Raw genomic sequence first — 25,929 nt, 5'->3', positions numbered from 1 at the left:
GACAGATGTTGGTGGTGATGCGAAGAAAGGGGAACCCTCCTACACTGTTGGTGGGAATGCAAGCTGGTGCAGCCACTCTGGAAAACAGTATGGAGGTTCCTCAAAAATTTGAAAATAGAGCTACCATATGATCCAGCAATTGCACTACTGGGTATTTACCCCAAAATACAAATGTAGGGATCCGAAGGGGTACGTGCACCCCAATGTTTATAGCAGCAATATCCACAATAGCCAAACTGTGGAAAGAGCCTAGATGTCCATAGACAGATGAATGGATAAAGAAGATGTGGTGTGTATATATATATATATATATATATATATATATATATACACAATGGAATATTATGCAGCCATCAAAAAGAATGGAATCTTGCCATTTACAATGACGTGGATGGAACTGGAGGGTATTATGCTGAGCAAAATAAGTCAATCAGAAAAACACATGTGTCATATGACCTCACTGAAGTGAGGAATTATTAATCTCAGGAAACAAACTGAGGGTTGCTGGAGTGGTGGGGGGTGGGAGGGATGGGGTGCCTGGGTGATAGACACTGGGGAGGGTATGTGCTATGGTGAGCGCTGTGAATTGTGTAAGACTGTTGAATCACAGACCTGTACCTCTGAAATAAATAATACATTATATGTTAAAAAGATGAAGAAGATAGCAGGAGGGGAAGAATGAAGGGGGGGAAATCAGAGGGGGAGACAAACCATGAGAGACTATGGACTCTGAGAAACAAACTGAGGGTTCTAGAGGGGAGGGGGGTGAGGGGGATGGGTTAGCCTGGTGATGGGTATTGAGGAGGGCACATTCTGCATGGGGCACTGGGTGTTATACGCAAACAGTGAATCATGGAACACTACATCAAAAACTAATGATGTAATGTACGGCGATTAACATAACAAAATAAAAAAAAAGAACGTTAAAAAACAACAAAAAAACAGAAGTTCAGCTTCCAGTCTGAAACCATCCAAGTAGGACCAGTAATTGTTTATGGTGAAACTGTTACCTTTTGCCAAACCAAAATTCCTAGCTTATCATGACATAAGCATACGTTTGAACAGAACTGTGGGTAATCTTTCCTCCAATTTTGTTACTAATTTTTTGTAGTTTGACACCATTACACTTGCCCTAGGAAAGGGAATGCTTACACAGATATGCCACACAAGTAATACAGCATTCACATTGCTTAGGACTGAACAGCTCTATATTCTGAGATGGAATATATTCTATATTCCATCTCAGAATATACGATAAGCTAAATACTTTAATTTGCAGTAAGCAGGTAGAAAAGGAAAAAAGAAAAGAAACATTCTCCAAATCTCAAAGCAAAAAGTAAGTGCACACACACACGAAATTTAAGAAGGAAGTATCTCAGAGGAATCAAATCATATACCAAACTCACTGATTTTCCAACCTAATCTAAAGAACTTAAGGAGTTGGACATTTAAAGAGAAAGTCCTTGTGAACAACAACAACAACAAAAATATGTTGAACCAATCTGATTTCTTTTCATGGCAGAATGATGATCTTTGTATGAATGGCAAAATCAAGCAATGCCATATATCTTAATTTACCTAAGACTTCTGGCTTTTCTTCACATGACATGATTGTTTATGACCAGTTTGGAATATGTATCATCCTGACATGAGTGAACAACTGACAGATTAAATACCAACATTAATCAACAGAGACCATGTACAAGCTTAGCTGCATAGAGTTTGAAGTTAGAGAATTCCATGTGCAAAGACACCGAGGAAGCATAAAATTTGACACATTTGAGGAATGTATTTTTTTTAAAAAGCAAATTAGTAATGTATGGTGATTAATATGACATAATAAAAAAATTTTTAAATAGAAAAAAAGCCAATTAGTGGTTTGAAGATAAAGGATAACTATAAGTGGTAAACTTCTATTAAAATAAATTAAGTCCTTTTTCATATAAAAATAAATAAATCAACAGGATGTATGCTTTAAAATTATACAATGTTATATGTCAAATATATTTTGATTTAAAAAAACAAAATAATGTACATTTAAAAAATGATGGATAAAAATAGCTGAGTAAAAATAAATTTAGAAGAGAAAGGTCAAGGAGTCAACAGGAAAGTAATGAACTTAATTAGGAAAAGTGATTTATGAACTATTCTGTTCCACCTTAAGAAGACCATTCGAAAAAGATCCACTTTTTTTTTTAAGATTTTATTTATTTATTTGACAAAGAGAGACACAGCAAGAGAGGGAACACAAGCAGGGGGAGTGGGAGAGGGAGAAGCAGGCTTCATGCGGAGCAGGGAGCCCGATGCAGGGCTCGATCCCAGGACCCTGGGATCATGACCTAAGCCGAAGGCAGATGCTTAACGACTGAGCCACCCAGTGCCCCTAAAAAGATCTGTTTTTAAAACATTATTATTATTATACTTATCATTTTTATTATTTATAATCCTCAATTTATGGGGTGCTTAATATTAGCTTTTATTCTTAATTTTCATTATTATTATTATTATTTCAATTTTTCTTACATGGGAGGTAGGTCTTAGAAAATCCCACAAATAATTAAGTAAATTGCCTATGTTCACAAATTAATTTGTGAATTTGAAGCCAGTTCCGACTGACTTTAAATCCATTTTCCTTTCCCTATATAAATAAAACACTGAAAAAGAATCAGAGAAAATTGCACATGAAATTTACAGTATTTTCTTAAGAAGTGTGAGTGGCTTCTATAGCCTCAAGGTGGTAGATGTAAGGCTAAGTTGGGAAGAGTGGTTAGTTTAAAGAATTCCAGTTCAAACCAATCCATCTTCTTAGTCAATATAAATTTATGTAATCTTATTAAATATTAGACACTATGCTGGGGCAAGGCAAATGGTTAATTTATTCTAGAAATATTTACTGAGCACTGAATATGCCAGATACGTGGTAGGTCCTACAGAGTCAGCAGTGGACAAAATGGACAAGATCTTTGCTGTCACAGATCTTCACTGATGTCTGTAGGGTGACAGTGAGTAAGTAAATCAATAGGAAACATCAGGTAGTTTCATAAGTCCCATGAAGAAATTAAACTATCTTGATAAATGGAAAGTAGCAAGCACCTCTTTAAATTAGTGGTAAGCATGAATTTCTCTCTCATGCAGTGCCTTGTCAGCCAAGGTAAGGCACATAGTTCTCATTTTAAGTGAGATCAAAGACATGGGGTAAGGTGGGTTGAACAGAATGAGAAAACCTGCTTTAGAATATATATTTATGGGCATTTTTTGTGAAAAACAAAAATGTGTTGAAAACCTGTGGGATGACTTAATAACCTTTAATGATATGAAGAGACTGGCCACCTAGTATCACCAACCCTGGAAATAGAAGAGAAAAATAGACTTTCAATGGAATATGTGACACAGAGTTCCTCTTTTGGGATAAACAAATATAAATGCCATTAATGACCTGACCTGACTGAGTATCATGACAAGATATATGCTTACCATTGTAGTTACCAGAGCTATGCTGGAATCATGATACTATTTCCATGACAGCCATTCATGCTTGACTCTAGCAGTGCCTTTCTCTTTGCTTCACATGTATCTTTGCCTTCTTTCTCTTGCCCATCATGACCTTCCAAGTGGTCGGGAGTCCCTAATATAGTGCATGAGTCGTCTTCTAAAATGTACACTGTTCCAGGCTACTTTTTTTTTTAGACTATGTGACATCTTTTCTGAACTTCAACCCCTGATGTCATTTTAATCAGGATTTCTCTTAGCTGTTATTGTGCTAATTCATATGCATATGCAAATTAGTTAACAATGTCCATATATTTTTGACTTGCATTTTAAAATTCTCTGATTACAGTGTGTTTATCCTAAGGAAGAAGTTTAATAAGAATTGTCAGGATTCTTGTGCAAAATATGTTGAGGTAAACAAACAGCTCTCAAACTATGCCATATATTTTTATTTCAAAAAAATTTTTTTGGAAGTCCCATGTGGAAACTATGTTTTAACTAAGTTAAATCTTAATTTTACTGTGCTTATTCATTTGTGATTAATTATTTAATTGAATTTATAATGCCTCCTTTGACAATACAATAGCATAAAACATGCACATATAATTCCTAAATCTTACAATAAGAGTTAGTGTTGAGTCCAGAAAAATTTTAGATTGCCACAGTTTTGCAGCCCTTTGGAGCTACCAGGGAATCTCATTCATAGCATTTCCTAACAGGTCATTGAAATCTAGTAATAAATTATGCAAAGCCTAGAGAGAATGGGAGAAAGATCCAGGAGATTTTCTCTGATATTCTGTAACAATGTAGAGGCAACTTGTAAAGGTACAGCTTCTACCACTTAGATAAGACTTAGTAAGGTAAATGCATGGTTTACGAGGAGTACTAGATAAGAATCTGGACTGTGGGTTTCTAATTATAGGACTTTGGACAAATAATTCATTCTCTCTGGACTTCAACTTTTACTTATCTGTAAAATGAGCAGAAATAACATAAACGTTCAACAAGTTCACTTTAATTGAATTATTTGAGATAATCTTAAAGATTGCTTTTAGATCACACATTTTTATTCAAAAAATCAGTAGTACTATCCTGGCATGACCAAAACCTGGGATACTTAACCTTTTGTATCATCCTGCTTGGCTGGAAATAGGTTGAAATGAATTTGGTCTGTATTTGGCCTCATAAAACCCTGTTTTAAGAATACTTTAAAATTAATACTCTAGATCCCCTTGGATATTTTAAAACTGAAGTTAATTGGAGAAAAAGGAATGGTGTTAGAAACTTCCTGAACTCCCTGCTGACCTTTAAGTCTTGATGAGCATTAGGAGGGAAACATCCAGATTTCCTTGTATTAACATATGATCTGTGCACTGCAGTTTCCTGACAGTAGGCTAATTGTACATTCAGCTGAGCACTTTTAGATGCAATTGCCCCTGAGGGCTCAGCCAGTTGAAGCTGAAGTTAGCTGATACAAACAATCACAGGTGTGAAAATTAATAATTATGATAGTAAAACCAGCATGGGAGGAGCCCCTTATTAAATTGGGTGATGGCAAACTTCCTGGCTGATAGAACCAAAAGGAATGATTCCAAAAGGAATGATTAATCAATGCTTACAATTTCATTAATGTTAACTGTTTATTTTTTTCCCCAGGGCCAGTGCAGATGTGCTAATGGATAATTGCTTTCTAGATTTCATTATGAAAGGGTCTATAAAATGTTGGATAATTCTGTGCAGTCCTCACAATTGAGTTCCTCCCACCCAATGAGCTGATGAAGACTTCTACTGCCACAAGATAGATGGATATTAGCTGCTCCAAATGACCCTTCTGTTAAATTGATGCCCCCTGGGTCCCAGAAAAGAACAGTCTCAAATATTTAGCAGACAGTATATGATGACTTTATACTTTTGTACAAAGTATAGAGGTTAAAAGTATACTTTGGAGGGGTGCCTGGCAGGCTCAGTTGATAAAGCATGCGACTCTTGATCTCAGGGTCACAAGTTCAAGCCCAACATTGGGTGTGGAGCCTACTTAAAAGTACACCTTGGATGGGGTACCTGTGTGACTCAGTTGGTTAAGTGTGCAACTCCAGATTTCAGCTCAGGTCATGAGATCGAGCCCTGCGTGGAACCCCGTGTTTGCCTCTGCACTGGGCATGGAGCCTGCTTAAGATTCTCTCTCTCCTTCTCCCTCTCCCCTCTCCACCACCCCACTCTCTCTTTCCCTCTCAAATAAATAAATAAATAAATAATAAACGTACACCTTGGAAAGGTATAAATAGCAGGCCACAAGACAGTAGCAAAACTTTTTTTTTTTTTAAGATTTATTTATTTATTTGACACAGAGAGAGAGACAGCAAGAGAGGGAACACAAGCAGGGGGAAGGGGAGAGGGAGAAGCAGGCCTCCTGCAGAGCAGGGAGCCCAATGCAATGCGGGGCTCCATCCCAGGACCCTGGGACCATGACCTGAGCCGAAGGCAGACGCCCAACGACTGAGACACCCAGGCGCCTCGCAAAACTTTTTTCTTTTGACGTTAGTTCTAGCATAGTGTAGGTTAATATATTACAACCATCTTCTAACAATTTTTAAAAATAGTTCACTATAATGTGATTTACTAAGTGCCAAAGGTACAATTTATCAGCACAAAAAAGTGTCTACACTTTTACACACGTAGTGTGTAATTGTACACGTAGTGTACAATTAGTCTACACTACGGATTCCTGAGCATACAAATGATCGTATTAATGGGAACATTGTGAGGCCATATAAAATGGTAACCATGAAAGCATAAGATTAAGTATAAAGTTCAGATGCCACAATCATATTGTGATCACATACACTCTATCTTGTTAAAACTGAGTTGAATCCTTCAATACAATAGTGCTCAGTTAATAGGATAAATAAAAATCATTCTTTAATAATGTTTCTTTAAAACTCAAAGGCCTAAGTCTAACTTCCTAATATTCTAATTTGGGATCTCTGGGTTGTAGATTAGTAACTTTTTTTTTTTTTGAGATCACCAGGCAATTATAATGCAGGAGACCTAGTAATGCACACAATAAATAGTACATTAAATTGCCAGTAATAGTAGTGACTGTTATGTATTGAAACCTAATAAATGCTAGGCACTGTTTAAGTGTTTCATATATTATTATTAATGATCACAGCCAACCTGCAAGGTATTAGTTTCTCCATTTTATAGAGGAGAAAAGTGATGCTAGGTTTAACTGACTTTCCAGAATCTCAAAGCTAGTAAATGACTAGCCTCCACAACTTCAGTGTTAATTTCCTATTACCTAATTAGGAGAAAAATAGCCCTCACCATATTTATTATAATATCCCAATAAATTATTAGTGTGGCACTTGATTTATCTTTATCAGTTTTATAGTAACTTTTTGAACTAGTCACAAAGCCATATTTCATTACTTTTCACAAGTCTTAACTTCTAAAGTGCTTAGCAAAGACGTGCATCTTTCTAAGTGAAAAAGTGACCCTTAAATTGACTCTCAAAAATTGACAATAAAATTAGAAGGGGAGAGTAGTGATTTCTTTTAATTATTTTTGTAATTATAATTATTTTAAAACAGCACTTCTCCAAACGTGTACAGAAACTCAAACTGGTCTTAGTTTTATTAAACTAAAACTAGATTCATTTTACTAACTTCTCCTTTAATTCAGTTAGTAAAAAGCAGTCAGAGAACTGAAAACCAAAGCAAATACAAAAACATCACGGGAAAAACAATGAAAAAATGTTTGACAACCACAACTATTACCAAAGTCTTATTTACTAAATGTTGACCATAGCAAGAAGCAGAAATTTAATATTTTCCCATCAAATGGAGTAGCTCAGCCATTGAATGTTGAGGAAAACAGGGAAAGTAGAATCAGATAACCTGCTTATCTGGAGCAAATTTAAACAAAGTCAGGAGGAAGAAGGATGGAGTTGGTGCCTGGTCATGTTTCCCATACCTATGTGGTCTTTGTTTTTGTTTGTTTTTAAATTTAAATTCAATTATTTAACATATAATGTATTATTAGTTTCAGAGGTAGAGGTCAGTGATTCATCAGTCTTATATAATACCCAGTGCTCATTACATCACATGCCCTCCTTAATGTGCATCCCCCAGTTACCCCATCCCCCCATCCCCCTCCCCTCCAGCAACCCTCAGTTTGTTTCCTATGATTAAGAGTCCCTTATGGTTTGTCTCCTTCTCTGATTTCAGTCTTATAAGCTTATTCCACATTCTCATCACTGAGCCAAACTGTGCTGAGACTGTGAGGCAAAGAACAATCTTGAGAATTGAAGCAGATAACTAGATGAACTTGAACTTTAAGTTCTATTCAGACTAGCTGACTAAGGTTCTCCCAGGCCAAAACTATGTTTCTAAGTAGAATTTGTTGTTAATATTATATACCATAGACAATTAATTGAGAAGTTGTGGGGTCACCTGCCATTTTTCAAAATGAATTGTTTGTCCATGGGCTTCAGGCTGGGCATGGAGCCTACTTTAAAAAAAAAAAGGGTGGGGGGGTGCCTGGGTGGCTCAGTTGATTAAGCACCTGACTCTTGATCTCAATTCAGGTCTTGATCTCAGGGTTGTGAGTTCAAGCTCCACACTGAGCTCCACGCTGGGTGTAGAGCCTATTATAAATAAATAAATAAATAAATAAATAAATAAATAAATAAATAGTTCAGTTGGTCTAGATTAGCATCAAGCTGATACTATGTATGGTGCCATTTTAAGATGGTGTATTTTTGAAAAAAATGAATATTAACTGAATATGAATTTTGCAAGTTAGATATACAAATGAGTTCAGTATAATTTAGTGTCAATTTAATTATGCTTAAAGATTTACAAATGAGAGGGCTTCAAAAGGATACCAATATAATAATTACAAGTACAAATAGTTTAAAAAGAACTAGACAGGACATTTTGAAGACATCAGAGTTATTTGGGGTATTTGAACAATTTTTTGCAGTTTTATTAAGGAATGGGTGACTTCCTGATTTCCTGGTTCATAGATTTTTTTCACTTTGAGTCATTGTTTAATCTATTTATTCATTGAATATTTAGAAAGTGTTTATTATGTGAACCATACTAGGCAGTAGAGTAGTTAAAAATAAAATGTCCAATTACAGTACCAAGGGTTACATTAGAGTTAAGCTCAAAATGCCAAAAGATTATATAGAGAAGCAACAACTAACCCAAGCTGGTGAGATCAAATATGGCTTCCTGAAAAAGATAGTGTTGTGAGTTTGAAGAAAGACCTGGAGTTAAGGAGAGAGGGAAGGTGTTGTAAGTTGGTAACAGTATTCTGGAAACCCTGAGAATAGAAGAGGCTTGGGGTGTCTGGGAATCTGAAAGTAATTAGATATGGTGTGAGAATAATCAGTGATAGGCTGGCTAGTAAGGATGAGACTGGAGAGGTACACAGGGGCCAGAGGATTTAAGGGCTTGTAGATCATGGGGAAGACTATGCCTCTTCAACTGTAAGTAATGAAAAGGGCATGACCTACAAAATTCAGAAGTGATGTGGTACCCAGCACAAGGGACTAAACATTTAAGTAAAGCTTTTTAATGCTAATGAGTGTTCTAAATTAGCAACACAAAGCAATATTCATAAGGACTTCAAAGGAAGCAAGCCACCTTCATTTAAGCAGCAGGTTTTGCTCCATTTTTTCATTTCTTTTTGCCCTAATGAAACCTAAGCTTCCTTGGTTCTTCCATCCCTTAAGTGACTTAAAAATTCACATCATAAATAATTGAGGAGAATGGACTGAAACAATTCTAACAACTATTGTTTAGTGACATGTTCACTTACTTTACTAAAAGAAATGTTTAATAAAGAAGATTACAGTACTAAATATAGACATTGAACATAGAAATATGTAATTAATAAGCTTTGTTAGGAATATGGATAACAGTAATAATTGAAGGTTGTTGTTTTTTTAATTTAACATGCAGCTGTCTTGAGGCTGAGCTAGTCAGTCATTTCCCACTGATGGAAACAGGCTGAGTCAGAATGAATGAGTTTTCCTGTACCTTAAAATGATGCCTATTGGTCTACCTTCTAATGAAATAGCATTGCTGTATGTTTTTTAAAATCTTTTTCTGCAAGTTATTGGCAAATTATCTTTTAAATGACTGTGGCCGTTATGTGAAGCCATGTTTTTATAAGCAATGATGACTTTTGCTAGGCAGTAAAATATTGTAAGTGGCTTTGGGTTTATGATATTGTCTTAAAATTTTACATAATGCTGTTGGTTAATGTTTATTTTTTTTCTAGATATATCTATTCCCATTAAATTACCACTAATGTCTGCTCCCTCTGGTTCATGACTATGACCATAGTCCCCTAGGATTTAAAGATAAAATCTATATACATTAAAAAGATATGTAAGTATTTGAAGCAGTAATACCATTACTTTATTTCCCCTTTCACTCTCTTATCTTTCTTTCAAACTTTAAAAAGTTTTTTTTTTTTTTCCTGTACTTTCGGATCTATCAGTCTCTTTACTAATGACCTAGATCCTGATCAAATATTTGTATTTGCAAATTAAATCCAGGCAAGGTAATCACCTATTTTCCTAATGGGTAGAATATTTTACCCTAATGAAATTTTGCGGGACACAGATTTTCTTTTTCAGCTCTGATGGCTGTGTATACAGAACAAAAGTCCATTTTGTACTATTCTTTTCAGTCATATTTTATTTCATCTCTATTCATTTCTTAGTCATAGAGTTACTTAGCTTCCCCATGGGTTTTGTAGGAGAATGGGTATTATTAATGCTTGTAAAGATATATTTCTGGTCATCGCAGAGTTTATAATGCAATGTCAGCCAGTAAAAATTGTCCTCAAATTAAGCTTGTGATATATATATGAAGAAATGTTTAATGTTTATAACCCTGGTCAGGAAAAAACATGGCCCCACAAGACTCTGTGCTTTGATCCTTGCCCATTTGGGACTGGAGATCAGTGTCTCAGCAACTCTGGCCTTCCGTCAGGAATTCAAACACATGGCTATCAGGCCCTTCCACTCACCATTTCCTTTTCCCTCCTTTCCCAGTTAACATAGACTCATCCTTTAAGATTTCAGCTTAAATGCCTTTCCTCAGGGTAGTCTTCCCTATCATCTTAGATGAGATGACTCTCTCTGTTTTATGATCTCCTGATCCATATATTTCCTTTAAAGCATGTTTCACCATTAAAAAACATGGATTTACATTTATTTTCCATTGGTAAGAATGTTTTTAATTGTAAGTGACAGAAATGTAACAAAAATAGGATTATATAGGATAAATATTGCACAATATCTGAGTAACTTCCAGAATCTAAGGAGGCAATATAGAAACCAGGTCACTTCCAGGGACTTTGGGTTCTAGAAGTAAGGATAAAAGTAGTAGGATTTCATTTCTTTCTTTCCTATTTATATCTAATTTATGCCTGTCTGTGCTTGGCTTTAACCTCTCCTGCTTCAAATGAACATTCTTCATATGGTGGGCATCATGGTGACCAGAAGTTTCTGAGTTCTTTCCCATTGTTTCCAAGTAGAAAAACCCAGAGAAAGGATCCTCTGGGGCAGTTTGGGTCACTTGCCCAACTTTGGACCAACTAGTATGGCTAGAGAAATATAGAGTACTATGATTGGCCCAGTCAGAGAAACATGGCCACTCCTCTAGGGGTTGGTGCTCAATGCCAGAAAAAAAAAAAAAAAATGTATATGTGTGTAACAAGGACTCAGTCTAGAAGTATGCTGAACAAACAAAATAATGATTACTTTTGTGTCATTATTTATTTAGTATCCCTAGTCCATGACAGGCTGGGAATATGCTTATTTTCATCATCACCTTTTTTCTAGAACCTGTAATAGTGTCTGAAACATCAAACGTGCCTGGTATTTGTTTACTGCTTGAATAAATAGATGTATACAAAAAATTAATTTGATTGATTAAGAAGAAAGAGGTTATATGATGAAACAATGGATTCTGTTAGATAGCGAGAATTTTATAGTATAGTGAAAGATATGGATGTAATTCTAGCATTCTGTTTGTATGTATGCTCATTGGGGTTCACTTGCTTGAAATTTTTAAGTCTTACTTCAAGCAATCAGACAGTGAGACTTACATGGGGAGAAGAACATTAGGTGAACAGATGTTATATTTCCAATGAGCTTGTCCTGCTGAGATCAAATGAGTTCTATAGCTCTGCTTTAAACCCTGTAAGCCTAGATGAGGAGATGTGAGATAATTCTGACCCTAAATATTCCCCATCTCTTTCAGTATGGCAACTTCGCATTTTCCATTTAGAATAGCCATAGGCACTGCTCCTGTACAGAAAGTGACCTTCTCTCTATGTTTGCACCCGGATGTGGGTAACGCTGACCCAGCCAGCATAAGCATGGGAAACGAGATCCTCCTGAGGATCCTTTGACTGCCTGCCATCAAGTTATTTCCTGCTGGATTGGTTTTATTACATTCCTGGGAGCCTAATGTTTGTGAGAGTTTTAATTCCCATATTCCCATGTGAGGTTATTCTTGAGTCTTAATCACTCTCTCAAATTCAACCCTCAGGTCATGGTTGAATTTAGCACTAGTGTTCAAGATGCAAGTGGTTGAAAAAAGGCAAAGAGGCAGCCAAGAGAGAAGAGGGACTCTATAAAATTAAGAGGAATGACCTGACACTTTGCATCTGCAAGGAAAAGGAAGAAAGAGGTGGAGGTGGAGGGAAAGAAGAGAAGTGGAATTGAGATAAACTTTTACAGAGCACCTACTGTGTGTCAGGTTCTGCTAGATATTTTATGTATGAGGATATCTCTAATCATCTCTTCAAACCATTGAGGTACCTCTTATCTCAGTGTAGCAGATAAGAAAATGGAATCTCAGAGAAACTGAATAATTTTCCCTGATTCATACTAGTTCTCAAGTTCTTGCTATGGCAAGGGAATAAGGTAAAAAAAAAAAAAAGTAGAGATAAAAAGATAAAAGAACCTGAAGAAAAGTTAGTTAAAAAGGCACCAAAGAAAGCTATATGGATAGTTATGTTTCCAATTTAAACTCTTTTAATTTGGAGTCTCTAGTTGCACCATGAAGCACCCAAAAGTACATAATTATTTAGTGGGCATAATTTAACTCAAAAGAGGCAACACATTAGAAAGGATGTGGTTAGTTGAAATAGTTATTACATATGAAAGATTTTAACTCGCCATTTATGCTGGAGACATTTTTCTCCCTGGGAAAATCTGAATGATTGAGTCATTCAAATAAAATAGAAGATTCTAAATTCACTCCCTTTGGATGCCTCAGCAGCAATTAGATCTCTTTTGAAAGAGAATATACATGCACCTCTTAAAGAGACTGCTAATTCCAAGTATGACACAAAAACTCTTGCATGGAATAGGCCCACTCTGCAAAATATAGTGATATCCCTGTTGATATAATTAGATGTTGTTATTCAGTGAATCTAGTCTCTGCAGGTTCTGTTGTAATAAAGTTGTCTAATATTATACATAATAATTACTGGGCCAACATCTAAGTGCATGCTCCTTCTTATCCACCCACACTTAGATAGTTCTTTTACTATTTTGAAAATTAAATGTTATTATTCTTTTTTATTTTAAGTACTGATTCTTTAGGCCTTTTCATTTTATGATCCCTTTCAAGCATCTCATTCAAAAAGAGTATCTTTCTTTTTTCCTCTTTCCTTTTACCTCTGTCCATTCTTTAGCACTTTAAAAATCAATGTTTTGAAGTTGATGCTGGTTAAATGACAGACCTATACTTATGTTTAACTCGGTTAAGAAATATATCCAGAGCATAGCTGGCTCAGACTCAGTGTTCAAATTTTGTCTTCTGCCAGAAAGCAGGAGCTACAGTCCTAGCTGTAGATGTAACCCTAAATGTGCCAGATACTACTATTTGACTACCCAACATCAGCTACCCCCCTTCTTCCTCTACTGAGGTATTCCAATTTTTTCAAGAAGAGAATGTGCCCAGCTCACATCCTCCCTGTCCCAGCCTATCTTGCAGGTAGAAATGATAAAGCAAGAACATAGAAAGAGTCTTAGTCTTTGATGTTTTTCTCAACAAGCGGCACCAGCCCCAAACTGCATATATCTTGTTATGTGATAAATAACCCTTTATGTGATAAAGTGGGGTTCTGTTGAACGTGGCCTGATAAAAAGTTCATTAATCATCAATTCCTCATCTTAGTGGTCTTAGCCACTGGAACCTAGGCACTATCCTCCCTTGAATAATTCAGGCAAAAGGATATCTAAATGCCCACTTGGACAGGTAACTGCAAATATATGTGAATGATGTCCTCTTTGTTTTTATTTTAATTCCAGTTAGTTGATGTACTGTGTTATACTAGCTCTGGTTAAATTGTGAAATGCACAACTCGTATCACTATACTCAGGAGCCCTCTAGCCCATAGTTGCCTCTAGGCAACTATTCTATGATTCTTTGAATATTAGGCTTCAACTTGAACCTCTTGAGCATGTGATCTTTTATTCTTTTCCAGTGCTTCCCACGGATGATAGCCACCATTTAGCCATCTGGATTGATACGTGATGATCATGTTCTTATCCCTGTTCCACACAACAGTGCACTATGTAGGGGAAAAAAAGGAGTCTGTTAACTTCTATGTACAGTTGAAAGTAATGTAAATTAGTGAATGGGTTGTGTTTTTCTTCAGTCTCTGAAACAGTCCCTTTCTGTGACATTTCCCTTTATTGTGCTTTTACCTCATTCGGTTTGGTGGCACCACTGTGCTCTCTCAACTCATTCTCTTATCACGATTCTCTCTAGAGAAGATGTGATTTTTGGTTACTTGTGCCTGGAAAGGGATATAACTCAGTGAATCGAATATTAATGGAGGGTATAGTATGTGCTAGAGAAATAAACAGCGAACAAAAGAGACATGGTTTCTGCCTTCATTGACCTTATATTTTATTGAGGAAGAAAGTCCTTTATGAATACTTTCAGATTGACTTGCAAATAATTATAAAAGCTGATGACTGTAGAAGAGGGGAACTACTTTAGTCTAAAGGGACATAAATGCTTTCCTAAAGAAATGATGTGTGAGCTGAAACATAAAGCGTTAATGGCAATTGCAAGGGAATAACGGTCTGTTACTAAAAATAGACAGAAATGTGGTTGGAAGCCTTAGGAGTAGCAAAGTGTTAGGAACAGAGACACTTCTAGCTGAGATGGACAGAAAGGACAAGAAGAAAGACTGAACATAAAACTGGAGATGTAGTAGGAGCCAAACTACACAGTGCTATCTGCCAAGATCAAATCCATTTTAAGTGGTATTTCAAATTGTCAAATAAAGGAGTTTTCCGCATATGAAGATCTTTCAAGCATCAAAAAGCAGATAAAAAAGAGTGTTTTTGGAAATTGAGAATTTCTTTGTGCTAGGCTGGCCGTCTCGGGAAAATGCCCAAGTTTTCCAGGTCACAACAGAAACAACTGAAATTGAGTTGCCCTTGACCCCAAAGTCTAGCATTTTGAAATATATACTGTCCCCAGAAGCCAGTAGGTATAACTTAGGTAAGTGATTCTCTGAGAAACATTTCTCTTGAGAAGAACACATGAAAGAATTGAATAGTGAAAACTCCTTTAATTTACTGAGGTCTGGTTTCTTCCTATGTATATTGGGGCTAATACTACCTGCTCCCAGGGATAGATAGTGATTATATATATATCAACCAACTTAGTAGAAAACTTTGAAACTATAAACTACCCCAAAAATGCCAGAAGTTATATGGAGGCCACATTTATATATAACCTTTGTGTGAGAATTGCTAACAGCCCAACGGACCTAGATAGTTATAATCATAATAGCTTAAATGTATCCAGTCCCATATAATGCTTACTATTACATTTTACATTTCAAAAATTGAAGCTTAGAGAATTGAATAAATTGTTTGATTTCATAGCTAAAAAATAAATGGAGTGCCTTTAAATCAAGTCGTTCAAAAGTTGCCTTTGAGGGGAACCTGGGTGTTTCGGTTGGTTAAGCGTCCAACTCTTGGTTTTGGCTCCTGATCTCAGGGTGATGAGATCCAGCCTCCTGTCTGGCTCCTAGCTCAGCAGGGAGTCTGCTTAAGTTTCTCTCTCCCTCTGCCCTACCACCAGGTCTCTCTCTCTCTCAGATAAATAAGTAATTCTCTAAAAAATAAATAAATAAAATATTTAGTTCAAAATTTGCATCTGAGGGGTGCCCGGTGGCTCAATGGTTAAGTGTCCCACTCTTGGTTTTGGCTCAGGTCATGATCTCAGGGTCGTGGGATCCAGCCCAGCATCAGACTCCACACTCAGCACAGAGTCTCCTTGTCCTTCTCTCTTCCCCTCTGTCCCTCTCCCCTCTCCCCTTGAGCTAGAGAGCACAAGTGGGGGAGAAGGTGAAGCAGGCCCCCCGCAGAGCAGGACTCTGGGATCATGACCTGAGCCAAAGGCAGATGCTTAACAACTGAGCCACCTAGGCGCTCCTAAATAAAATATATATATATATCTTTTAGGTGGCATTTGAGGGGCGCCTGGGTGGCTCAGTCATTAAGCATCTGCCTTCGGCTCGGGTCATGATCCTAGGGTCCTGGGATTTAGCCCTGCATCTGGCTCCCTGCTCTGCGGGAAGCCCCCTTCTCCCTCTCCCCCTGCTTGTGTTCCCTCTCTGGCTGTGTCTTTGTCAAATAAATAAATAAATAAAATCTTTAAAAAAAAAAGTTGCATTTGACACGAGCAACTATTCATAAGTATAAAGTTTGTCCACAAGATCCCACCACCAAATGTTCATGTTTTCTTGTTCCATTTATGAAAACCTAATACTTGTAAACGATGTGAAATACATTCACATTAAGACTTAAGTAACTTGTGCTTTTATGTTTTCCCTGTGGAGTATAAAACAGTATTATAGAAATGTAATTAACAATAGAATGACAGATATTGTCAAAAGGTAACAGAGGCACTATGCCACACTGCAGCCTTCCAGAGGCTTAAAATGACCTTATATGTGTGGTTGCTAGTTACTTACAAGTGAGACCACATACATAGACTGTTGGATGTTTCGGTTTTCCTTTTACTGAGTCTGGGAAAAAATAGTTCTTCCAACATAAAGCTACGTTTAGTCTAGGAAAGAAAATATTTGGGTAGAGAATTAACTACAGTTTAATTTTCTTTATCTGAAAAATAAAAGGCTCTTATGGGACAATTTCAAGACCCCATTTGCTTCCTTCTTGAGTCTATATAAGTTATTAATCTGTCTTTCCCTTGATCTTTTTAAGCAGAATATATAAGAAAGTGTTTTTAGTTGAAATGGTAAAAATGGTGGTAAACATGTACTGAGTCTTTACCAGGGATTAAAAGATAGTTTAGATTGGAGGTTGGTAAATTGGATGCGTGGATCAAATGCTGCCTATTGCCTGATTTTATTAAAAGGATTTTATTGAAACACAGAAACCCATTTGTTTTCATATTGTATATGGCTGTTTTTGCACAATTCGAGTTGGGTAGTCACCAAAGAGTCTTTATGGCCCACAAAGCCTCAAATATTTATCTGCTCACCATTGTTCTGGAAATAGATATTACATGTGTTACAGAAAGACAGTTGGTGGGTCAGTTTGAGAGTCAGGTTAGCCAAGAGGTCCAACAATACAAACCTAAGTGGGAGAAGAAAAGAAAGCAATGGGGATATTGTTGGCACAGTCAAGAAGCTGAGTGGATTGAGGAAACAGTGCATTTAGTGTGCAGAGTATAGTGTGGGAGCAGAGTGTACTTATGGAGCAGGTGGTAGTCAGGGGCCAGGGTAGTACAGAGCAGAGTGTAATCAAAGAATAGAGTGTGGTCAGGCAGCAAGAGCCAGCTGCAGTCAGGGAGCAGAATGTAGTCATGAAGCAGGGTGTGAGTATAGTCAGGGTAGTCAGGGAGCAGGGGTAGTTAAGTTGAATATAGTCACAGAGCAGAGTGTCATCATGCAGTAGGTGTACTCCAGGAGCAGAGTGTAGTCAGGTGGAAGAATGCAGTCACAGAACAGAGTGCAATCAGGGAGCAGGTGTAGCCAGGGAGAAAAATGTGGGCAGAGGGAAGGGTGTAGGCAGGGAGCTAAATGTAGTCTTGGAGCAGAGTGCAATCAGGGAGAAGGGTGTAGGCAGGGAGCAGAGTGTAGTCAGAGAGCAGGATGTAGGAAGAGAGCACAATATGTAGTGAGATGAATGCAATCATGGAGCACAGTATAGTGGAAGAGCTCAGTGTTGTCAGGGAGCAGAGTGTATTCAGGAAGCAGGGTATGGTCAGAAGCAAGGTGTAGCCAAGGGGCAGAGTGCAGTTAAAGATTAGGGTATAGTGAGGGAGCAGGATGTAGTCAGGTGGTGGGATGTATGTAGCAGGGCGTGTAGTCGGGGAGCAATGTGTGGTCAACATGCTAGACGCAGGCATGGGAAAATGAATAGGCAGAAAGCAGAGTATAGACAAAGAGTAGGGTGTCGTCACAAATAGAATGTGGTTAGAGAGTCAAGTGTAGTCAGGGAGCAGAGTGTGGTCAGGAAGGAGAATGCAGTCAAAGAACAAGTTTAGTCCAAGAGCAGGGTTTAGTCCAGGAGCAGGTGTGGTCAGGGGGTGGGTGTGACCAGGAGCCGGAGAAGCCAGAGAGCTGGTGATAGGCAGTCAGGAAGCCAACCGTAGAGCTTCAGAAAGTTAGAAGGCTGGCATTGGTGAGATTGAGATACCAACTTTGAGTTTTAATTCTAGGTCAGAGTCTGTTTACCCTCTGGGCTCCCCACCTTAGCCCTACATAGAGAGACATCAAGTTCCTATTTTGAGCAAGGCACTGTGCTAAGTGTTCTTCCACCTGCTGGCTACACAATTGCTTGGACCAAGGACAGGTGTTATTATGGCCTAAAGGAAGTCAGAGAGCTACGGTGATGGAAACTGTTTTGTGAATGATGCCAAGGTACTGGGATCCTGAGAAAGCTTGACTCTGAGCTTCTATGCTTTGTGTTTATGCAAATAACAATGAGAATAATTATGAAACCCGATACATGTGTACCTGCCAGCCTTAGTCATTGTACATAATGTTAGTTGAAACTTATTGTGTATCAAGAAAAGAATAGAGTTTTATATAATGAAATGTAATGCTTTATTCAAAATGATTTGTCAACTTCAGAGAATAGCAATAATGTTGTACAGTAAATTAAACCTTGAGTAGTTGGAGGATTTTCCCCCATACTCCAGTTGTTAATACAGTATGACAATATACCCAATCAAAATCACATACCTAATTGCCTTTGATACATTCATAACTACATTTACCAGGACTTTAATACAAAACCCACAACACACACAAGTACCTTGATACACAACACACAGAATCCTCCCACACATGAGGAATTGGAAAATAATTTAAAGAAGTAGTTTTTAGGGTGTAAATGCTTCAGTAATTTTTAAAAATCATTTTCATGTTACATCTTGAGATAAATATGTGTTTTTTAAAATTTCTCCCATATACTATGCTTAGTAATAAATAGTTCATCTAAATGTGCTGAGTAAAATCCTGGTAGTAGGAAACATTTATTGCCTCATAAAATGAAAACTGAGTGAAGCTGTCAAATGGAAGAACAATTAAACCATTTGACTAAGTTGTTAGAAACAATTACATTTTCTTGGACACCACGGACTTGCAGGAGAGTGACTATTGAGGTAAGCGTTCATGAATGCACACACATCCTACAGCTGTCCATCAGCACAAATATTTGAGAAGGGACAGAAGAGAAGGAAGAGGTTCAGTCAGCTCTGATCAATGAAGGGCTGTGACCTTGATTATAAAGAAACTTTGATGGGTTTTTTTTAAGACTTTATTTATTTGAGAAAGAAAGAGAGCATGAGTGGAAGGAGGAGCAGAGGGAGAGGGAGAAACGGGCTCCCTGCTCAGCGGGGCTCAATCCCAGGACCCTAGGATCATGCATGACCTGAGCCGAAGGCAGATGCTTAACTGACTGAGCCACCCAGGTGCCCTGAAACTTTGTTTTCTTAGTCTAAAATATGTATTTAGAATCTATAACATTGAAGCCCTGTCAGCAAGCAAAGGGAGCAATACAGTCAAAACCATACTCAGGACAAACTTTTTTTTTAAGATTTTATTTATTTATTTATTTGACAGAGAGAGAGACAGTGAGAGGGGCTAGATGTGGAGCTTGATGTGGGGCTTGAGGCGGGGCTGGATCCCAGGACTCTGGGATTGTGACCTGAGCCAAAAGCAGATGCTTAACGACTGAGCCACCCAGGCGTCCCTCAGGACAGACTTTTAAAAACTATCTCAGTAGTGAGGAAATCTTCAAGAAAGCACTTTGTCCACTTTCCTACTCTGTCACTTAGTCAGCAGTAGAATAAATATGGTGGTTTCCCTGTGGAGAGACCACTTCTCTATAGGTTTGTTCAGCAAGTTACATTTTTATCTCTATACTTTCTACAGCTTTCATATGATACTTTAGGTCTTTAAAGTCCTTGTTCTCTTTTACAAAACTCCTATTCTACTCAAATTAGTGTTGTCACTGATCCACACTTACTTGTGTGATCTCATCTCTGTGTAGTTTCTCTTTCCTAGAAAAAGTTTCCCTTTTCACCCATTAAAATCATATTCACTCAAAGACTCAGCTGAAAACTGACCTGTTCTGTAAAACTTTCCTTAAATACCAAGCCTGAAATGATCTTTCCTCTGATTATTTGTTTTACTTCTTGTATGTGCCTTTGATCCAGATGAGACTCTAAGTTAGCCATATTAGAATGACCTATTTCAATTCTACATGACTTAGGCATATTCATCAAGATTTGATCAGTACTCTACACATTTAAATCTGTGATCACAAAAGCTATGATCTTTGTGAACATAGAATGGTATTACACAGGCATAGTCTCCAGATATTTTCCCCCTTGAGATATATGTGTCTGCATTCCATATCTGGGGTACAGGGGAAGGAATTGGGCAGGAGGTCAGTCAGAAAAATGGAACTGGATTCCAGTGTTATTACAGGAGGATGAGAGTCAAGTTAACTGCAGCAGCCACAGCCAAGAGCCAGATCAGCCTCTCTGACCCATTCCCATCTACGAGAGTGGGCTTTTTTCTGTCTTACTCACTTCCCTAAAGTTGTTACAGCAGAGCTGGGAATTTTTTCCTATCATTGCCTTCTTCCCTCATTGGACTCTGAATAAGATTAATTCTTATCGGTTCAATTTCCTTATCTTATTCAGGGAAACAAAATTTGATAAACTTGAGAATCAAAACATTCTTCTCTCTCTGTCAGATTTTCTAGAACAAAATAATCTTGGATTTTCCTTCATTGTTAACAAAAGCCTGTTATCTGACTCTGACATAGTCTGTATGGCTTCTCTTCTTAAGGGTCTTATAGACAAAAAAAAAAAAAAAAAAAATTAGGGGGAAAACATTAAAACATTGCTCACCCTTTCTCTTGTTTTCACAAGGTTAAATTTCAAAAACAGAACTTTAAAAAATATTTCCTGGGTTCATTAATCTGCCAATTAACTTTTAATTAGTTTGCACCTTCAGAGACTGTCTTACTCAATTTAGGCTATTTTTTTTTAAATCATGATTTAAACAATAACCATGTATTTCTCACAGTTTTAGAAATTGGGAAGTCCAAGATCAAGGTGCCTACAGGTTTCATGTCTAGAGCGAGCCCTCTTCTTGGTTTTCAGACAGCTGCCTTCTTGCTAAATATATCCTCATGTGGATGAGAGAGAGCTGTAGTCTCCATCGTTTTATGAGACACTAACCATCACGGGGCTTCTACCCTCATGACCTCATCTGAACCTAATTACCTTCCAAAGACCTTATCTGCAAATACCATCATACTGATGATCAGGGCTTCAACATATGGAGGGACATAAATGTTCAGTCCATAACCGAGACCTACTTTTTGAAGATAGGGATCCAATCATTACCTTTGCCTTTGTCTCTGATTTCCCTCCACCAAACCCCAGCTTCAAGCACACGACTTCACTCACGCCCTTTTCATCTAGCCAACAATGATAAAGGGCTTACTGTATACCTATAACTGCCCAAAGTGCTGGAGACACAGAGATGAATAGTATCAGGCATCACCTATGAAGGTACTCATTTTCAAGTTAGGGAGACAGAAATGTACATAAATGGTTACAGTTCTATGTGAGGAATACTAGAATAAGAAGTATGTTTCAGGTGCTATGTGAATACTGAAAAAGGAGTGACTAACTTCCCTGTTCAAAGATGAGTCATTCAGTAGTGCAGAAACCAGATGCGAATAAATGAGAAATCAGATCGTATCACCCTAAGAAGTTTATCCTTTCTACATAAATGGTGGAAATCTGGGGATGAAATTTTAGATCAGTATTAGAAAGCTAATAAAGAAGTATATCCATCTGGTCACACAATAGATGTTTCCCCAATAATGATTGATTAAATTAAGGAAGTCAATACAATGGGACACATGGGAGAGAACTTTTAAGATAAAGGAACAGTTCTTTCTAACATTGGAATGATAGATAACTGACTTCATCCCATAGAACTGTACACCAACAGGAGTAAACTTTAAGGTATACAACACACACAAAAACAAAAGGAGATGACCTAAGTAACTTTAGAAAAATATATGTTTTGACTGGAAAGTGTAAACAAAAAGAATTATACATAAACACGATGCTCCAGTTAGTAAAGTTCTTACAGGAGCACAGACGAGCAAGTCTGAAACCACTATATGTGTATATTGAGGAGGAGCAAGTAAGTAAATGGCTTGCGGATGGCAGGAGCCAGGTTTCTCACTGTTGGAGAGGGACATTAAAGAGAGACAAGAAAGTAAGGCTAGAATAAACCTTTTGCAATGGAATTAGAGTCAGGGACATTAGCATGGTCTTAAATTTTGCTTAATGTGTATACAGAGGGATAGACACAGAGGCAATTATATATATATGTAGATAGATGACTTAGTATACATAAATATATTACCTATTGTGTCCGCTGCTAGTGTCAAGAAGTAATGAAACCTGAGGAGGAATGAGTACACCCAGCATACAAGGTTCATCTTGGATTTTCCCTGCCCTGGCTTTTATTCAGCCATTTCTCCAGGAGCCCTGGAAGGTACCATTAGACATTTACTCCACTTAATTGGAGAAATAGAAGCTCTGCATTTACATAATTGAATAGCAGAAATTATCAGAGAAAATATTTTGTGGGATCTATGGTTACACACTAGGAGTCAAGATAAGAATGATAATTATGCAATGCCCACAATATATCAACCTTACTACGGAGCTTTCTCTCCCAGCATACTGATGAATGACAGAACAATCTGTGGCCCTTTCAGTCACGGCTTTTGAGAAGAAGTCACTCTTTGCTGTCTTGTAGTTGACAGGCACTCAAGAAGCCATCCTTCATTTTTCAGTGGATGACAATCACAGAATAATGCAAAGAGATAATGTCCTCTGAGGGACCTTTTTTTACAGAATTAATTGCCTTGAAAACTTCTATTTCTTGTGGGTCCTTTTTTTTTTGACTCACATAAGACATGGTTGTGTTAAATAGTTGTGTTAAACAAATAGAAATTATATAACAGTCATGAACTTCTTTATCTTCTATAGTAACTTTTTCTTTTAGAACATAAGGTTTTGGTGAACTAGTGGATGTAAAAACTAGGGCAAAGGAGGTCATTTGATTGTAAATGCACATTACCTTTTACACAAGAATGAAGCTTTGTTCCTCATGCTACATAAATAACTCAATTAAGTAGAAAATAAAGAATATCAGGGTTGATAATAGAATCACATTGGCATGGTGCAAACTTTACTAAATTACAAAGTGTTACATATCTACTATGTATCTTTTATCAGTCTCAGTCCAATGGAAAATAAAACCACTGTAAGTATTTTAGAAAGGAGGAATTTGGTGCAGGTAATTCATTACACATGTAATGGAAGGGATAGAAAGCCAAATAGGAGATAGTGAGGCAACCCAGAGGTAAGCAAAAGAAGATATGACCACTCCTGGGACTGTGGGACACAGGGAGAAAGATTTTACCAAATCTCAGAAGCCAAAGTGACCTGGAGAAAGTTGTAACTACAGTGATGGCCACTTTCAGGATATGGTACCCCAAATCACCAGGCTCTTTTCTTCCCACACTCCAGTCTTTCATCAGTGTACATTATAGTGAGCCTTGCCAAAAATGAGTGGGCAAGAGGAAATGGGAAATTTGGTAGCAGGACCAGCCTCCACAGAACAGAGTAGAGTGAGGAACAGGTGAGGAATGGATCAGAGAGCAAACATGCAACCTAATAGAACCCTTCTTTTGAAGATATTTTGTGTAAGATTTGACCAAGAATTCATGTTTGCTTGTCAATGAAGTTCCTACACATAATAGATGATCATTTACATGGATTAATTATAGAAAGATTTTATACCTTCAATGGCAAGACAAAAAATCTAAACATAATATGTCTTCTAACACTGTAAGCTATGAAGCAGAACACATTAGATAAAGTGAGGAGGAGGAAGTTTAAATATATTAATTTTTTAAATCAAATAATAGGACACTTATTGAGAACCTGCTCTATATATGCTCCTATATTATCTGTTTATAATATCTATATTATGTTTAGACTTTTCTGTCTTGTCATTGAAGTTATAAAATCTTTCTATAATTAATCCATGCAGATGATCATAATTATTTATATAATTATTCCAAAGAAATACCACAAAGGAGATGGAACCTGCTCTCAAGGACGTTGAAGGCTATTTGTGGCAGGTTAATAGTAAAGCATGAGACAATAAGTGAACAATGCAAAATCATAGAAAATTAAATGTTAAATTTATATTGGTGCAAATTTAAAGTAAATTAGATTTTCTTACCATAACCACTTACTCCAAAATACTTCAACTTTCAATCAAGCTTCAAATCCGGATGCAATACAAAATAGTGATCAAAAGAAAGTACTTGACACAAACTGCCTGGATTCAAATCCTATCTCCACCAGTTACTTGTCCTGCAATTTTGAAAAAGTTGCATGGACTTCCTGTTTCTTAATTTTCTCATTTATAAAATGAGAGAATAATAATTGCATCTACCTTATAACATGGTCATAAAGAGTAAATTAATTACTGCATAAAAAGTATTTAGATCAGCTTCTGCCACATATCAAGTACTGAAGAATTATTAGTTCTTATTTCTCATGAGCTGTTTACAGCCTTTCCGTACAGAGGCAATGCTATTTTGATCTTCGTGAGAAGCAGTAGTAGAACAAAACTAATTACTTTGCTCTTTGTGTTGTTCAATTTTATTTTTAATTTGCCTCATCTTTCAAAGGATATGGATATGGATCTGAATATGCATATTTACATACACATATAAACACATGTAGATACCTATGCACACACACTCACACATACTTATACCCACACATGCAATCTCTGAGCCTACAGACAAAGAATCATATTAATGACTGCCTGCCTAGTATTACTGCTGTCTAAATCCCTTACTACATTTGATACCTTTCGTCTCTTATCAAAAGAGAGGGTGAAGGAAGTAGAAAGATGGCAGAGGAGTAGGAAACCTGGATTTCATCTCCTCTCAGGAATTCAGCTGGATAGGGATCAAACCATTCTGAACACCTACAAACCCAAAAGGAGATCGAAGAAAAGAATAGCAACAACTCTCTGAACAGAAAAGCAACCACTTTCTGGAAGGTAGGACATGCGGAGAAGTGAATCCGAGGCGATATTCGGTAGGATAGACGGCGGTGGGGGGGCCTCCATCAGCTGCCTCTGGCAAGTGATAGAGCCGCGGAGCACAAAATCGGAACTTTTAAAAGTCTGCTCCGCCGAGGGACATCACTCTGGTGGCTAAGCGGGGGGTGGAACCCTCCGGGACAGTGTGGTCCCAGGACCCTCGGGGTCACAGAAAGACCGGGGGTGCCTGAGTGTGGCAGAGCTCCCAGGTATCAGAGCGGGGAAGCCGGCTGCAGAGAGGGAGCCCAGGCACGGGCTCTCAGCTCGGGGTTGTCATACACCGTGATCCGCGGCACAGTCGGGCCACTGCTCCTCCAGCAGGGACCCAACAAGTGGCAGATCCGGGGAGACTCACCTTCCTCCCCCGGGAGGAGCGGTGCGGGAGCGCACCACAGGAATCTGCTGGGTTTGGAGACTCCACACGGGGTCGGGTGCCAGAGACTGAAACGCGCGGTCACAGGCCGGGTGAGCACGGAGTGTGGCCGGAGACCGGGGAGACGGGAGTGACTGGCGGCTTTTCTCTGGGGGCTCAGAGGAGCGGGGCCCCGAGTTCTCGGCTCCTCCGGGGCGGAGATTGGGAGGCCACCATTTTCACTCTCCGCCTCCAAAGCTGTATGGAAAGCTTGCAGGGAACAAAAACTCCTCAGAGCAAACCCAAGCAGATTACTT

Source organism: Leptonychotes weddellii, chromosome 10, assembly GCF_054177405.1.
Source record: "Leptonychotes weddellii isolate Sample4059 chromosome 10, ASM5417740v2, whole genome shotgun sequence".
Taxonomy (NCBI): Eukaryota; Metazoa; Chordata; class Mammalia; order Carnivora; family Phocidae; genus Leptonychotes; species Leptonychotes weddellii.
This window is presented reverse-complemented; position numbering follows the sequence as displayed.